Below are 17,914 nucleotides of genomic sequence, written 5' to 3' on the forward strand. Positions count from 1 at the left end.
ACCCCAGGCTTCACAGAGTTGTTTCCTCTGCTGACAGTAAAGGGTATTATTAGTGAAGCTCTCCTTTTCCTGGGCTTCTTTAAACTCAAACACTGTTGCTCCGTGAGAGGGGCTTGGTAGCCATTTCAATGTAGATAGTGGGCTCATTTTGTAGGAATTAAATACATCGTTTTAAAACGAGGGGAAAAAACTAGGGAGGTGAAATCGGACATTATTTATAATTTGGTGACGAAATCTTTAAAACATAAATATATATATATATATATATATATATATATATTATTACATTCAGGGTTGCCACCACTCCGGGTTTGCCTTGGAGACTACGGGTTTTGACCATGTCTCTCCGGGTTCCGAGTTTACCTAGTAAACCTCTGGGTGTTGGCGTTTCCCGGAGTCCTCAGTCCTCCCTGCATCTTCCTCCCTCCCTCCCGTCAATGTGGCCGCGCATGTCAATGGGAACGCTATGATGTCACAGCATCACGTGACGCCCGTTGCAATGACAACGGGGCGCTACGTGACGTGACGTCAGGAAGCCACGCGGCTCCGTGTTGCCATAACAACGTGATGCCATGTGACGCCTCGGTGCCATAAGGCGTTCTGTTGTGATGGTAACTTGACGCCGTGACGTCACTTAGCATCCCGTTGTCCTGGCAACCATATTGATGGGTTATAGCGGGAGAAGGATGTTGGAACACGGCATCCAGAGGACGCTGGGAGATGCCACCGCTTAAGGTAAGCGTGAAATGTAAAAATGTTGTCTCCCGGTTGGCTTTCAGTAGAAGGTGGCAACCCTGCTTACATTTGAAGTAATTTATGGTTTAAACAGTGACCCATAATGTTTCAGTGCAGATTGCTGCTTCAAGGTGAGTAACATGAACAAACGAATTCCATTTGGCCCTTATTCTCTAAACATACGGCACACCTGGGAGCACATGACCTGCATACCGGACAAGAGTTAATACCATATGTAATAGGTTTTCCCTATTTCCCTAGGTCACTGGCATAGAAATATGAAAATTCACGTGTTTGGTCAAAAACACACCTCTGTTGATTTCTGATTTCATAACTCCAGGGTAAGATATACACCATTCTTCTCCCAGTGAAACAACATAAGCCCACCCCTGCCGTAAATCAGCTGTTAGGTTGACAGTTTTACGACAGAGGGGACAATAACCTCTTTTGAAGTTTAAAAAGTTTTTTCACGATATATAAATGCTCATAACTTCATTTCCCCAATACTTAAGACACACGAGTCATCAATAGATTCAGGCGAATAGGACAGACGTAACAAGACTGTCTTTCTTCTAAATTTGAGTGACAAATTGTTATCTGTCCTTGGCACCTTTTACCCATGTAGTGCGTGGTACAGTTTTATTTGTTTTTTTGCCACAATGCCGAATATGTATCTTACTATGTACAGTAGATGACGACACAAGATCTAATTTTTAATAAAGTCACTGGTTGAATACTTTCTTAGCCACGCCCCCTGAACCTTGCAGAACCCTCCAGCGAATGCCGTTGAAAGTATCACTTGAAGGATCTTGATCATAAAGTTATCAAGAGAGCTATATTTTAATCCCATCTCTGGCAAAACAACTTCCCTTATCTAAAGACTATCAGCTTGTGTACTTTTAGCGGGCCATAAGTGATGATCCACCAATTAAGTCCTCTTTGAAGCTCTGGACAGGCCCAGGAAGAATTTTGACCTGTCATTAACCCAATATTTTGTATTTTTAAAATCAAACTGTATCTGCTTTAACCCCTGAAGCACCAGATTGATTAAAAGACTTAATATCTCATACTTTTGGAATACAGAGTGATGGTTCCAAGGGTGAAATGTTGAGCCATGGGTGTTTGTTTATATATTCTTTTGACATTGTGTGTATAGATTGGGTTCAATCGCTGAATACGACTCATGTTGGTTTCATTTAAATGTGTTATCCCTCCTCGGATTATAGCAATGTATGTTAATATTGCAATATCTTCTGAACATTATCATTGTACTTAACTCTCTCAATGTAATGCACTATGGAATATGTTGGCACCTTTATCAATACTTTATAAAAGTAACAGGCCCGGTATTCCAGCAGTTGCTGAGTGGGAGAGGGCTCCGCTGTTGAGTTCAGTGACTCCGTAGTTATGGAGAGTTCTATGTCCCCATAGGGTGCTTCAAACTAATTACGGGAAGAGTTCCCTGCAGTAAAATCAATTATGATCATGATATGAGTTTATTTCTCAGATCGTGCATAGGAATTTACACTTGTATATAATTACATTATTCTTGCACATGAAATTGCAAATGTAGAATTCAGTAGTAACTACATATTTAATTTTGGTTTCTAACCAATTTTAAATAAGCGTCAATTAAGTGAACTATTGATAAATGGAGGTTTTGCTCTGGCAATTACGTCATATCAAGAGAGGTCCAAGGGACACTGATTTGAACTTCTTGCTGCAGCGTTACAGGTCGACTTGAAAATATTCCAACAAGTGCTGTATAAACAGTCAAGTTTGACATCCTGAAGGAGCTACCCAACACGGAGACCAACGATCACATCACGCGCAAGAGATCTATAGAAAAAAAAAGGAACTTGCAATGAGCATCTACACTTTCAAACGATTGTGTAGACCAGTGGCTCTCTACTCCAGTCCTCAAGAACCCCCAACATGTCAGCTTTTAGGATATCACTGCTTCAGCACAGGTGGCTCAGTCACTGTGACTGAGAAACTGAACGAGACACCTGTGTTCATTCCGTGAAATCCTTAAATCCTGACCTGTTGGAGGTTCCTGAGGACTGGAGTTGTGAACCACTGATGTGGACAATGAACAGAGTACTAGCAAACTAATTGATGGCAATAAAATCTGCTAACCAACCAGATGAAGCGAACAGGCAGCTGTAACAGATATAACCAGTAGTATAATTGTGCTCCTTATTGGTATTTTCTTGTTTCCGTGCGTTTTATTCCATGGCTATTTCCCCAATGACCTCCAATAACATAGAATTTCCAGATAGCACTTTATAATTTCACTTGATTGCTGTGGAATACCAGCTGTTTATTTAATCATTGATGTGATTGTCGTTCATTAAATTTGTTTGCTCTGTACATTTTCTATGATCTGAGCAGATAATGTCTCGGTTAACATTCTTGGAGGTGATTACATGTTTCAAAGGTTCAAACCCTATACTAAAATTTAAAAAAAAACATGAAATATGTGTAATTCTCCTGACATTTTGAAAGGGCTTACCTCCACATTCCTGCCAGTTCCCCCTAAACTTCCTTGTCGAGAAAGTCAATCGAAAACTCCGGACTGCCTAGGATAGAATAACATGGCATATCGATTTAGATAAAGCATTAATAAAGCATTAATTCTAATGTGGTGATGTCATTGCACTCGGGAAGCTATCTGCAATGTAAGCACTCGTGGAGCCCTTTAATACTGATATCCCTGCTCTTATGATGCATGTGTGAGCTATGCTTGTGTCATTCGCCATTCATAAAATACCAACCCTCGGAAAAATAAATTACAATAAAATGACTGCCATATATTGTCACAGAAATCGGTCACATCAAGTCAAAAATAAAAATACCAATCATAGTTAAATTGTTACATAGTTACATAGTAAATGGAGTTCAAAAAAGACATATGCCCATCAAGTTCAACCAATGCTAAATTTAGATGACACATACTATAGTATGTGTCATCCAATGCTGTCTCATAAGGGGGGAAATGAAATTTCTTCCTGACTCCAAATATTGGCAATCAGATTACTCCCTGGAACAACATCCTTCCCATGTTTATTTTTTGGTATATCTCTGTATATCTTTCTTTCTAAAAAGATGTCCAACCTTTTTTTGAACAAATCTATTGTAGCTGCCATCCCAGTCTCCATGGGTAATGAATTCCACATTTCAACTGCCTTTATTGTAAAGAACCCTTTCCTTTGTTTCTGGTGACATTTTCTTTCCTCCAACCTTAAGGGATGACCCTGTGTCATTTGTACTGCCCTTGGGATGAATAGTTATGTTGAAAGCTCCTTGTATTGTGCCCGAAAATATTTGTATATAGTTATCTCATCACCTCTTTCACGTACAGCCCACCTGTGAGCACATGACCTGCATACAATATGGGACAAGGGTTAATATACAGCTATCTAGCTGACCCACTTTTCACCTTCAGCAAAATTCCTTCAAATAAGTAATATCTTCCCTCACTACGTCCCTACATTCCATCTGTCACAAACAGCACACTTGTGAGCATGTGACTTATCTATGCAACCAGGGTTAATACACACGGCTACTTTAGCCAACTTACCTTTCTCCTTCGCAAGGTACTTTCAATAAGTTAATATTTACCCCTTACTCGATTGCAATCATAACCGCTGCCACCACCCAAGAAATATGCAGACAAAAAATATGTATCTGCCAGGGTCTACGGTCTCTGTTTATTAAAGAAAAACTATGCACTTAACATACAAAAATCTGCTGTAGCAAAATGTGTCCGACAATGTACTTTACTCTAAGCAAAGCATGCAAACTGTTCATTCAGAGCCCAAAGTATCACTTATTAAAGTTTTATTTTAATATATGTGTACTGTAGTGCCGACGAGTATTCTAAAACAAATCTGGCGCAATCGCCAACAAGACCCAGGCACATGCTGGGTACATGCTGCAACATTTCAGTGACATTTTTGCAGACAGACTAATGGCCCATCGGATTAACCGCGGGGGTCTCTGGCAGTCCCAATCAAACTGAATGGGACTGCCAGGGACCCCTGCTGTGTTAATCCGGTGGGCCATTAGTCTCTGCAGAAATGTCACTGAAATGTTTGCAGCATGTACCCAGCATGTACCTGGATCTTGTTGGTGATAGCCCCAGATTTTCCAAAGCAAGTTTTAGAATACTCGTCGGCACACCTGTATGTATATACATATATATTAATAATAATAATAATAATAATTGCATGTTCTTGTATAGCGCTGCTAGTTTTACAAAGCGCTTTACAGAGACATTTTGCAGGCACAGGTCCCTGCCCCGTGGAGTTTACAATCTATGTTTTGGTGCCTGAGGCACAGGGAGATAAAGTGACAAGGAGCCAACACCGGGAATTGAACCAGGTTCCCCTGATTCACACTCAGTGGAAGTCAGTGTCATTACTCACTGAGCCACTCCTAGATACAGTGCATAGGTTACAGAGAGATTATTACAAGAATATACAGTTATGATAAATGCAGAACAGTTTCTTAAAATAAAAGGGCAAAACATAAACAGAAATCCTTATACAGTACGTTACCATATGTCACAGGTTTTTTCCAGAGAGGTCACTGGCGTAGGAAAGATGAAAACTCATGTATGATCCCAAAACACACCTCTAGTTGAATTCTGATTTTCATATTACCTTGCTAAGATTTCCGCACTATTTTCCTCCCATTGAAACACCATATGCCCATCCCTGTTCTAACTCAGCTCTGGCTGACAGCTTTATGACTTAGAAAAGAAACTCTCCTTTATCTACATTTAAAAGTCTGAATATAGTAACACACTCATAACTTAATTTCCAAAAAAACGTAGACGTCATCTCCACGGTTGCGTCCGTGTTCTCCACACGCACGCCAGCCGAACGTGTATTTTCGCAGGACAACGTTATGTCTTTTGAACCTCTTACCCACGCAGTGTGTGGTATGATTTGATTTGTATAATCGCAATGGCGATGGATATCCATTTCTTACTCTTATGAGATGCTGTCAGGCCCAATCATTTCTTATATTTAATGTAACCCTGCTTCCCCCCTTCCCCCAGACTCTACGGTGGTGTCTAGGGTGCATGAGGGCAGATTACATGCGGTGTGGTGCGTACCTGTGAGGAACAGGAGGGCCTGAGCTTCCCGCGATGTTATGGGGGAGCCAGGACCGGGCTTCTGGGGTGGTAGCCTCCATGATCTCTTAGTGGTGCAGCGCCTCCATCTTCTATACTCCCAGGAATATGGGACAGGACCTGTATAGAAGAACCCCTTCGGTCCCAGGGTAATAGCTTCCAATTCACACAGAGTCTTTTGTACAAAGGATACTCTCTTTATTGGCAGATCAGCAACTCCCAAAGGTCGGGACGTCCAGCAGCAGCAACAACAACAGTACAGCGTTGCTAATTACTCCGCTCTCCTCCCACACAGATCTCTCCTCCTCTCCTTTCCTCCAAGTCCCTCCTCCGACAGGATGGTCTGGGCTGCGGCTTCAATACCCCATGGCCCACCTCCGAGGTTATCCTCGCAGTGGGGCTTGGATTCTCCCCATCACCCCAGGCAGTGGGGTGAGGGGCATTGGTCCACCAGGTCTACAACGCTATCAGCTCTACTAAAGGGGCTGAGTCTCTCCACTCCTCTCTTTGCTCCTGCATGGCTGCGCAGGTGAGACCGCGGTCTCCTCCAACTCCTTGGACCGATCCGCAGGACTCACTACTCAGATATGTCCCACTGCAGACTCTCGGCATACTAACTCTAACAACAGGAGTTGGCTGCTAAATATAGAGCTAGCCCCACCTCAAGTGATGTCAGCAGAACCTCCCCTCTTGCTCACGCCTGCAGCAGAGTCCAGGCCTGCATCTACCACTCAGGGCAGGGCTATGAAGGGGGAAACCCCAGGATGATTACTGGTGCCTGATCCTAACAGGACTTATCACAGTAGAAGGGAGATAGGTATAGCCTGTGCTATTTACAGGGGGCTACATTTAATATAGCCCTTCAACGAAGTGGTGACCTGTGTGTTACCTCTCTGTGTGATGCACAGGGGATATCTCAAGAATGTCTTCGGCCGAAACCCGGCCGGTCCCGGACGGTTTTCCCGTGCCTCGGGCGCTTTCAATAGTAAGCGCCATTAGCGCTTATCTATTGAAGCGGCCGCCGCGCGGGAAACTCCGTTTTTAAACGGAGAGCAGACCCGCGTCTAGCCCGCTCCGCTCCCGGCAAGCTTTAGAATGAGCTTAGCCGGGACAGTAAGTCAGATTTTCCATCCCCTTTATTCATTTATTAGCTCTTCTCTGCACTTTTTCTAGTTCCATAATATCTATATTTATGGAGTGGTACCCAAAACTGTACTCCATATTCAAGGTTTGGTCTTACTAAAGCTTTATACAGTGGCCTAATTATGCTTCTTCCCTTCCATCCTTTCCCCGTTTACTGCAAGATAAGATCATATTTGCCTTTGCAGCTACTGCATGACTTTGGGCACTATTGCTAAGTGTGCTGTCTACAAGCACGCTTAAATCCTTCTCCATCAAGGATTCATCCAAATTCTTCCCATTTAATTTGTAAGTTGCCCATTTATTCTTGTTTCCCTAATGCATAACCTTACATTTATCTGTATTAAACCACATCTGCCATTTACCTGCCCAAGTTTCCAGTCTATTCAAGTCCTTCAGGAGAGAAATTATATTCTGTTCTGATTTTACTCGCTTACACAATTTAGTGCCATCAGCAAAGATGGGGACTTTGCTCTCTATGCCAACCTCAAGGTCATTAAAAAACAAGTTAAAATGCACAGGTCCCAGTACTTATTCTTGAGGTACTTCACTCACAACTTTAGACCAAATTGAAAAGGTTCCATTTATGACAACTCTCTGTTGTCTATCCTTCAACCAGTTTTCAATCCAGGTGCAAATATTTTCTACACTAAACTCTCTTGTGTGGAACCGTATCAAAAGCCTTTCGGCACGACCTATCTTTCATAAATCCATGCTATTACTAATAATTTTGTTTTCCATTAGGTATTCCTGAATATTATCCCCTATTAAACCTTCATGTAACTTTACCACTATTGATGTCAGGCTTACAGGTCTGTAATTCCCTGGTTGTGATCTACTGTAGCTCCCTTTCAAATACTATATAAGCACCACGTCTGCTTTACTCCAATCTTGTGATACTGAGCCTGTGGAAGTAGAGTCCTTGAATATTAAACACCTCGCCACAGAACACCTCGCCGCCTTCTGCCATCCCCGCAGGCCACCTCACGCCTTCTGCCATCTTTAAATGTCCCCAGCTGCAGAGCACTTCGCTCCAATGCCATGTGTCCGTGCCCCCAGCAGGGCACTAAGTCTGGCCGACAACAGCCAGGACACATTTTTATATTTCCCACGCAGCTGGCGGCATAGCATCAGTGGCAACTTGGTCATAGCCAAACATCCTTGTGGTACTGAGCCTGTGGAAATGGAGTACTTCAATATTAAATGTAATGGTTTTGAATTACTGAACTTAACTCCTTGAGACCTCTTGGATGTATGTCATCGGGGCCAGGTGCCTTATTTACTTTCATTTTATCAAACCACCTATAAACTGCTTCCTCAGTTAACCAATTGTTCATTAATATGGAGGCTGTGGCTTCCTCCTGCGGCACTACTATTGCAAATGATTCTTCCCTGGTAAACACAGAGGCAAAGAAATTGTTTAATACCTCTGCTTTTTCCTTATGTCCAATAATCTGCCTGCCCATCTCACACTGAAAGGGTCTTATATTTTCTTTTCTAATCTTTTTGTTATTACGGTACCTAACCATTTAGGGTTGATCTTACTTTCTATTGCAATCCTTTTTTTTTTCATTATCCATTTTTGCTAATTTGATTACCGTTTTGCAACTTTTGTTACATTCTTTATAATTCTGATACAATGTCTCTGTCCCTTCTAACTTTTAACAATCTAAACGCCTGCCTCTTCTTTTCCATTTCCTCACCTACTTGTTTATTAAGCCACATTGGTTTAGACTTGGTTCTTTTATATTTATTACCCAGGGGTAAACTCTGCTAAATGTGCTTTTCTAACAATGTTTTAAAGAATGCCCATTTATCTTCTACATTTTTCCCTGTAAAAACGTCATTCCAATTTATTTCTTGTAGATTATTCCTCAGTTCATTAAAATCTGCCTTTCTAAACTGTCAAGTCTTTCTTGAACCTGTATAATATGGTTTTTGATCATTTATTTCAAATGAGACCATGTTATGATAACTGTTTCTCAAATGTTCCTGTACTTTAATACACATCTTTATCAATTATTGAAAAAGGAATCAAGGCTGCATCTTAATATCAGTTTAGACCTAAATGCATTTTAAAGGGTACTGCTGATTTCAAAGTTGTTCATACAGGATAATTGGCCTTTTCAGCAGTTCATCATGTTTCCATATTCAAGAATATATGGTACAGTAGTTAAAACAGATTAAAAAAAGGAACAGACAAACTCATATAATGTTCTAATAAGCTGTTTGCTGTATAATTGTTATTCGTGCAAAATCTGTATACTGTATGTCACATGCAAATTTAGTCAGAAAGCTAAAACATTTTTGATATATGGTTCCCTCCTGTACCTTGTTGATACGCTATATATTTGAAAGAGATGGGGGGGGGATATGATAGAAATGATAAAATACATAGATGGTTTCAACAAGTTGCATGAGGGAAGCATATTTCAGAGAAAAAGGTGCTAGAAAAAGTGGTCATTCTCTAAGAGTAATATTTGGAAAAGCCTGCGCTAGCAAAAAAAAGACACTACAGTATGTATCAAAAATAGTGCTGTATGATATATATTCAATAATTAGGATATATATATATATATATATATATATATATATATATATATATATATAAAATAAGTAGGATATATGTGTATATGCGTGTACAAGACTTTATGCTATGAAGCAATATTCTAGTGCAATGTTCTAATACCAAAAAATGTGACACTAAAATAAATTGTGACAATGCAAAAAAGTGTCAATCAAAATAAAGAAGGTATCCTCATTTTCCCTGCAGCCAAGTATACAGTACTTCCACCACCATAAGAACTGTACTGTTAAAGTTCAAAAATGAATGTCAAATGGTTATGTCTTTAGCGCATGGAATTGCAAGGAAAAAATATGTGACAGAGAAAAAAAAGTGTTGGTATACAGTATGTAAGCCGGTATCTTGAATGGTATTTATTCTGGCCCAGGCCCACTGTGGCAAGTGAGTAGGATCAGGTAGCTATACCCATCTCCTTTAAATGCACATGGAGTCCTTCTATTTCCTGTAACTTTTATTGGAGGGGGTATACAGAGGGTATAAAATAACTGGCAGGTTACATTTGTGGGGAGAAGGTGAAAAGGAATACTTTTCTAGGGGGACAGTGAAAGGTGTGTGTACTCACTGTGTCTGCCGATTGTAAAAAGGGGCATGCTTTCCTGTCCAGGCAGGAACAAGCACTGGACTATACCACTAACAAAGCATAGCAGGGGAGGATGGGCAAACCATCTTACTGGGGGGAAAAGGGGCATTGCCAAGGCAACTGGCTGGGAAGGCACAAGGGGAAGCAACATTGTTGCAAACTTAGACTGAGGAGTGCTGGCAGCCTGGGAACAGAGAACATATAAAATCTTGTTCCAGGACAGGATTCGTAGACAACGTATGCAAAACAATCTTCAGGAAAATCCACTCCTCTCATAGAATCATAAAATTGGGAAGAAAAGACAAATCAGAACATAGCGTAATATTGCCTTTATATTTAGGGAAATTCAGGGGTTAGCCTAATTCCATTACACTCGCATTAAGAAGAACAAATGTCAAACCGCAAATAGAACAGTCGCTATGAAAGCACAGCAGTCCTCACAACACTCCTCCTTCGCCGTTTCGACTATTTACGCATCACTTGCCCGTCTCGTGATACTATGGCCCTGTTCTCCGGGTGATGGTAACAAAACTCCAATACCGGAGTATACTTTGCTAACTCCGCATTACATGCCCGCAGTCCCGTATTGCGATGGTTCGGCTTTCTGGATCACCAGGAAAGTGGTGTGTGTGTGTGTGTGTGTGTGTGTGTGTGTGTGTGTGTGTGTGTGTGTGTGTGTGTGTGTGTGTGTGTGTGTGTGTGTGTGTGTGTGTGTGTGTGTGTGTGTGTGTGCAATTGCTTGTGCCTACACAGTCTGTGGCTGACGCTCAACCCAATCCTACGTGTTTCGCAATCAAACTTCAGGGATAATCCGTCGGAGTGGTGTGGTAACGACTGCTGTGCTTTCAAAGCAACTGTTCTATATGCTGTTTTACATTTTTTTTGTGATGTGTGATGGAATTAGGCTAGCTCCTGAATTTTCCTAAATTATAAAGGCAATATTACGCTGTGTTCTGTTTCTTCTTTTCTTCACAATTTTGTAACTCTATGAGAGGAGTCGATTTTCCTGAAGACCGTTTTCCATACGTTCTCTACGAATACCATTCAAGATAATGGCTTACATATACCAACACTTTTTTCTCTAAGTCACATATTTTTTCCTTGCAATCCAATGTGCTCAAGACTAGAGATAGGTGATTTTTTGGCTGGATTTGGATCCACAGAGGATCAGACGGTTCCTTTGGTCCACAGATTTAAGCAGATCAATCTCAAAAAGAGCGATTCACATTTTGCGGATTTTTTATTATTATTACCAATACATTCCGTGATCTGTTGGCAGATTCTTAAGAGTATTCATATTGTCAACCCCTCCCTCAGCCCTGGTACATTTCTGACCTCTTTCAAGCTTGACCCTACCTGTCTCTTTATCGCCCTGACTCCCTCCGGCCTTTTACCTCTAAACTCCTTGAACGCCTTATATTCTCTCACTTGCTCCATTTTCTTTTTTCTTATTCTCTCCTAGACCTTCTATAATCTGGCTTTGCACTACTTACTCCACTGAAACCTCACTTGCCATAATAATGAATTACCTTTATGCTGCCAAAGACCAAGGTTATTACACCCTGCTTATATTACTTGACCTCTCTGTCGCTTTTGATACTATGGACCACCCTCTTCTCCGTCACATTCACCATACTCTTGGTATCCATCACTAAGCTCTAGACTTACCTCTTCCATTGTACTTTCAGTGTCACTTTCGATAACACCTCCTCTTCCTCTGTTGATCTCTCTCTGGGTGTATGCCAGGGGTCTGTCCTGGGACCTCTTCTCTTTTCTCTCTACACACACTGGGTGACCTTATCACATTTTTAGGGTTCAAATATCACCTCAATACTAACAACACACCTTTACCTTTTAACCACTAACTTTACACCTGCTGTACAGACCACAGTCTAAATGTTGTTCCGCTATATCATCCTGGATGGATCTCCACTGACTCAAAGACGGAGCTCCACATACTTCCTCCCAAGCCTGGCCCTACTGCCCCTTCTTCAGTACTTTTGGCAGCACTATCATACACCCAGTATCACAAGCATGCTGCCTTGGGGTCACATTTGACTCCTCCCTCACATTCACAATGTAGCTTAAACCTGGCAATTTTTTCACTTTAACGTTGCAAAGATACGCCCTTTCTTCTGTTGCTCTACTGCTAAAACGCTAACACAGGCGCTCATTATGTATGTATGTATGTATGTCTTTATTTGTATAGCGCCATAAAATGTACATAGCGCTTCACAGTAGTAATACATGTCATATAAATAACAAATATAAATAACAGATCATGGGAATAAGTGCTTCAGACATACTGTAAAAGTAACATTAAGGAAGGAGTCCCTGCTCCGAGGAGCTTACAATCTAATTGGTAGGTAGGGAGAACGTACAGAGACAGTAGGAGGGAATACTAGTAAGTGCGTCTGCAGGGGGCCAAGCTTTGTGTCATGTGTCCATGATTATCCAGTGCTACTCATATGCTTCTTTAAGCAGATGTGTCTTAAGGTGGGTCTTAAAGGTGGATAGCGAGGGGGCTAGTCGGGTATTGAGGGGAAGGGCATTCCAGAGGTGTGGGGCAGAAAGTGAGAAAGGTTTAAGGCGGGAGAGAGTTTTAGATACAAAGGGGGTAGAAAGAAGACATCCTTGAGAAGAACGCAAGAGTCGTGATGGTGCATAGCGAGAAATTAGGGCTGAGATGTAATGAGGGGCAGAAGAATGTAAAGCTTTAAAAGTGAGCAGTAGAATTGAGTATCGCGACTATTGTATCCTGCTGTCCAGCCTATCCACCAACTCTGCTGGTAGAATCACGTTACTCTCATAAATCTGTCTCAGCTTCTACTTGTCCTGCTGAAATCCTTCTCCCACTGAAATCCCTCTCCTGGCTTCCTTTTAAATTCTGTATTGCTTACAAAATTCTCCTCCTCTCTCCCACAAAGTCAGTGCATCAGAGAAAAACTTGAAATAAAGTCCAATAAATCTTCAGAAAGACAATTCACCAATCAGGAAAAGAGTAGAGGATAAATAAATCCTACGCTGCTTCCCTTATTGAAGTGGTGAGAAGTAGAGAATCTCCAACATGCCTATAAACTTGTGCCTGCTGTTTTTGAACAGCTTCAACCTTTGAGCCTCACAAGTGTGAGGATGGTTACATGTCGTGTCTTGTGAAGCTGGTAGTGACTAAAAACCAGGTACACAAGTGTGAGGATGGTTACATGTCGTGTCTTGTGAAGCTGGTAGTGACTAAAAACCAGGTACACAAGTGTGAGGATGGTTACTGGCCGTGTCTTGCGAAGCGGGTAGTGACTACAAACCAGGTACACAAGAACATTATGGTGAGTAAAAAAGTGAAAAACTTTCCGCTGTCCAGCAATGATAAAGAACATGAGACATTGACATATCTCAGGCAGGTCACCTATACCTGCTATAGCCCATAATCCCTTTGTACGGACACTCACTTTTTTTACTCACTGTAACTAACTTGGTTGTGTACAAAGTACAAAGGGAGATTTCTCCAAATCTCCCAGGGGCAAAAATGGAAATTATTTACCGTATTTCCTTGATTCTAAGACGCACCCTTGATTTTAATTTTAAAAAAATTTGGGGGGAAAAAAAACACTACATTAAATGTGCAGAAAAAATGTATTTTTTTCTAGCAGACAATAGCATACATCTATCCATACAATTACTGTACTACAGTATACTACAGTACAACTTTATGCTCAGCACTACAACACGGATCCTGCTCAGCACTATGGGAGCTGCGCTAGGGTTATCAGTAATTCTGTATTTCATTCATTCATTTGATACTTACGTTGTCTTCCGCGATTTTGTTGCGCCCCATCTGCACCTCCTGCAGTTCCGGTCGCGTTAACAGCAGACCGCAGAGAGTCGCGCAGGGGGTGGTCGGAGCCGGGTATGACTGCCGAGACGCTGCTGAGCGCTGGAAACATCCCCGCTGTGGCTGCTCCAGAAGCGTCCCCTTGCAGACTCGTTATTTTTTAAACATCGATTCTCAGATGCATCCCAATTTCAGACGAGAAAATGGGGGGGAAAGGTGTGTCTTAGAATGGAGGATACGGTAATACATTTAATGGGCTGTGTGTTTTGCACCAGTGTTCCACCAGTTCTGCACAAAGCTCTTTTCAGAGCTCCCCATAAAGAGCATTGTGCTAGTTGTTGGTTGTTTGCTGTAGTCACATCCCTGATGCTCCGGGTATGATGCAGCTTGACTTGGCACTTGCTCAGGGAGTGACTATTTCATGCTATGGTGCCTCTGCAATGAGAGCATACCTTGGACGGGCTCCACTTGTGTTAATGGAGAAGCATCATTTAGCTTTCTTGATAGCTTTATTTCCTCCTGTGCCCTCAAGGTGCACGCCTGCTTTATGTTAAAATCACTTGCAGATACAATCTCCAAAGAAAATGTGTTTAAGAAAGCCAGAGGAAAGCAGAGTATTCTCAAAACATTCTGTACCCTGTTTCCTTCATAAACCTACTTGGGAAATAATGAAATACAGATTAACCAAGGGACAGAAATAGCATTGTTTGGAAAATAGTCATTTTTAAACACCTGAAGGTAAATACCCAATACAGCCTCTTTTAATAGTTTTTTCCTTCCTGTACATGCAATCTTAAAATGTAATATGTATAATATTCTAATAATATATTTTATCCCATAACAATATGTTTTATAATGTATGAATCTTAAATTATAGGCGCCTAAACCCTAATCATGTTGTCTCCATTCTATGATTCTGTCCTGACACTTACTGTGAGTGCTCACTTGCATGTTATTACCCAGAATCCCTTGCTGCAATGGAAGCACTGTATGCTAACAGATAATGGGGAAAGGCAGGCCCTGCCTGAGACTCGCGGGTGCGCTAACCAGTGGTAATTTTTAACACTTACATTTTTTAGTTACCTGGGGAATATTAATTACACGGACACTAACCCGTGATCCAAACATGTTGAAGTCATATGCAAAAAAAGCACAGCCCTGGCTAATAGTTCTGCAAACGGGTCAAAATTCACCTCACGGCTTTCTCAGCGGTTAATGGCAATGATCCCTGTCTTGAGAGTTCTGCTGACGTGAGCTTGGGAGAGTGTGAGGAGCAGCACGGCACAGTTACCAGTGAGAGTGTGAGGAGCAGCACGGCACAGTTACCAGAGAGAGTGTGAGGAGCAGCACGGCCCAGTTACCAGTGAGAGTGTGAGGAGCAGCCCGGCTCAGGTACCAGTCCCAGTGCAGCTACAGGCGTTCGCATATGCTGCAGTTCCAGATCCATTACTTTGGATAAATGCTAGTTTGAAGATATCCAAATGCGAGTGCACTAACATATCTTACATGCAGTGTATTGTGTGCAGGGCTTACTACCCTATGCCCTTTTTTTTATCTCTACACAGTCTTCCTTTTTTTTTTTTAACTATTCAGGGAGAAGGAGCAGCTCAGTGAGTAAAGACACCGACTGGCACTGAGTTAGACGCAGGGGAACCTGGTTCAATTCCCAGTGTCGGCTCCTTGTGACCTTGGACAAGTCACTTTATCTCCCTGTGCCTCAGGGACCAAAAACATAGATTGTAAGCTCCACGGGGCAGGGACCTGTGCCTGCAAAATGTCTCTGTAAAGCGCTATGTAAAACTAGCAGCGCTATACAAGAACATGCTATTATTATTTATTACTATTCAGTGATTATTTAAATCACCACACTTTAACTGCTAGTGCCATACTAATTTTTGTTTGTTTTGTTTTTCAGCAACAGGTGTTGCACAGTGAGGTATTTGTAGGGAGGCTATGAAATGCTTGAATGACTTTATATTTACAGTATGTTGCTGTAACAGTGACTCTTATGCTTTTAATTACAATAATACAACCAATGTAAAATATTAAGCAATACAAATGCAAGAGATGCAGCCCGACTTAACACTAAGTACCGAGCAATGAAATCCTTTCCCTGAAAACGACTAATATAATGATTAGCAATTGTAACCTTGAAGCATTTTCAACTCCATGAAGGATGCCCGGATATGAAATTGTGCAGCACCATTAAAACAACTCCACGTTATCACCATCTTCAATTACTCGCAGGCTATTCCAGAAACTCATCCTGCCTGGTTATTTCTTCACCCCCCTCCCCAGCGTTATCTAAAGCCATCTTCATCCTAATAACTTCCCGTCTTCACAGTCAGCTCAGAAGAGGCAGGACAGAGTGAGCAGTGTGCAGCATCTTACTGATGTCTCAGCAGATGCAGAGGGAGCAGCGCTTGACAAGCTGGTCCAGGCAACAGGGGTGAATTATTTTTGATGCTATCCTGTGCCTAGAATTTCTGAATCCCTAACTAATCAGGGATTTGAATCGTTGTCCCTGACCTCAAAGGCAGCGACGTTACCACCGGACAAATCCATCTACCGTCGGCACAAAGTTGAGGTTGGATAATAATATACAGGTAGGATGTATTTTGTTTAACTCTGCGTGCATTTAAAGTTGGTAGACAAAGGATAATCAAAATGGTACATGGCATTTACGCAACATTTTTTTAGTAATCAATTTCCGGAAATTAGATTTTTACCTTCTTTTTAATTGTTGCATAATTAGCTATTCGGAGGGTCTGTGTATCAAGCACATAGGGGGTTTTGTGTATCAAGCACATAGGGGGTCTGTGTATCAAGCACATAGGGGGTTTGTGTATCAAGCACATAGGGGGTCTGTGTATCAAGCACATAGGGGGGTTGTGTATCAAGCACATAGGGGGTCTGTGTATCAAGCACATAGGGGGTCTGTGTATCAAGCACATAGGGGGTCTGTGTATCAAGCACATAGGGGGTCTGTGTATCAAGCACATAGGGGGTCTGTGTATCAAGCAGTGGGTTTGCTTTGAAATATTTGCCTCTAAAAAAATAGTATTGCTACTGTTGTTAACTTTGGCACATGCATACTGCGGCGCTTACATTTTGCGCCAGTCACTGTTAATCCCCGATATAATGTGACGCAGAAAAGCAACGCAGAATACCTTCCAGAAAAGCCACATTTCCTAATACACAGCTTAACTCTTTTGATGCTGCAGAGACCAGAAATACATTGCATAATGACACAACAAATTAAATGCAGAAAAATACTTTCAGAAAACACAGCGCTTTGGAATAAGTGCATCACGTAACTCATCTCCAGACTCTATGTATTGTTCCATATTAATGATCATGTCCCATATACAGTATCTTGCAAAAGCACCTTAAAGTCTGCTTCCATTACACTGGGAAATGCATGAACATTTACCCTTGAGATTGTATTGTATTTTTGGTGATATAGCACCAGCCAGTGTGTGCATCGCTTTATATAGACACAGTATAGGAAGAAGAATATAAATAAGGGCATAATAGTAAACATTATAGAAAATGAGTGCCTCCCCTGATCTCCTGGAACAGGATTGTCTAATTTCCTGTGTCATTTTGCAGCTCATAGGATTTATGTTTCCCTAGTTCAGCTGCCTGTAATTTCCCGTCCCAGCAGCTAGCTGCATGTGTAGGCAACATTATTGTTACATATGTTCTTACACAGCCCTAGTCAGTGTTGGTTGACTTAGCAACATCCTATTCTCCTAAACTGAGAGAGTGGGCTATTCCACCCCCCCCCCCTTGTCTCTGTTCACAGTTAGTCTGATCCTGAGACTATTCCTGTTTCCCAGATTCCCTTACACTTCCTTTTTTAACCTAGCTGGCTGAGTAAGTACATCTCATGCTATTCAC

General features: G+C 41.6%; 1 protein-coding gene across 9 annotated transcripts in view; it reads left to right on the forward strand.

Annotated features, from left to right (window-relative positions):
* Nucleotides 1-17,914, forward strand: part of P2RY6 (pyrimidinergic receptor P2Y6) — a 162,069-nt gene that overhangs the window by 106,666 nt on the left and 37,489 nt on the right. For 5 of the 9 annotated variants that reach the window (XM_075592716.1, XM_075592717.1, XM_075592718.1 and 2 more), the window contains one exon: nucleotides 997-1,076. The exons of 3 other annotated variants lie outside the window; for them this stretch is intronic. The gene's annotated coding sequence lies outside the window, so the exon portion shown is untranslated. Of the gene's footprint in view, nucleotides 1-996; nucleotides 1,077-15,815; nucleotides 16,618-17,914 lie in introns of those variants that run through there. One more of the 9 variants, XM_075592722.1, reaches the window with a different exon arrangement.

Source organism: Ascaphus truei, chromosome 3, assembly GCF_040206685.1.
Source record: "Ascaphus truei isolate aAscTru1 chromosome 3, aAscTru1.hap1, whole genome shotgun sequence".
Classification (NCBI taxonomy): Eukaryota; Metazoa; Chordata; class Amphibia; order Anura; family Ascaphidae; genus Ascaphus; species Ascaphus truei.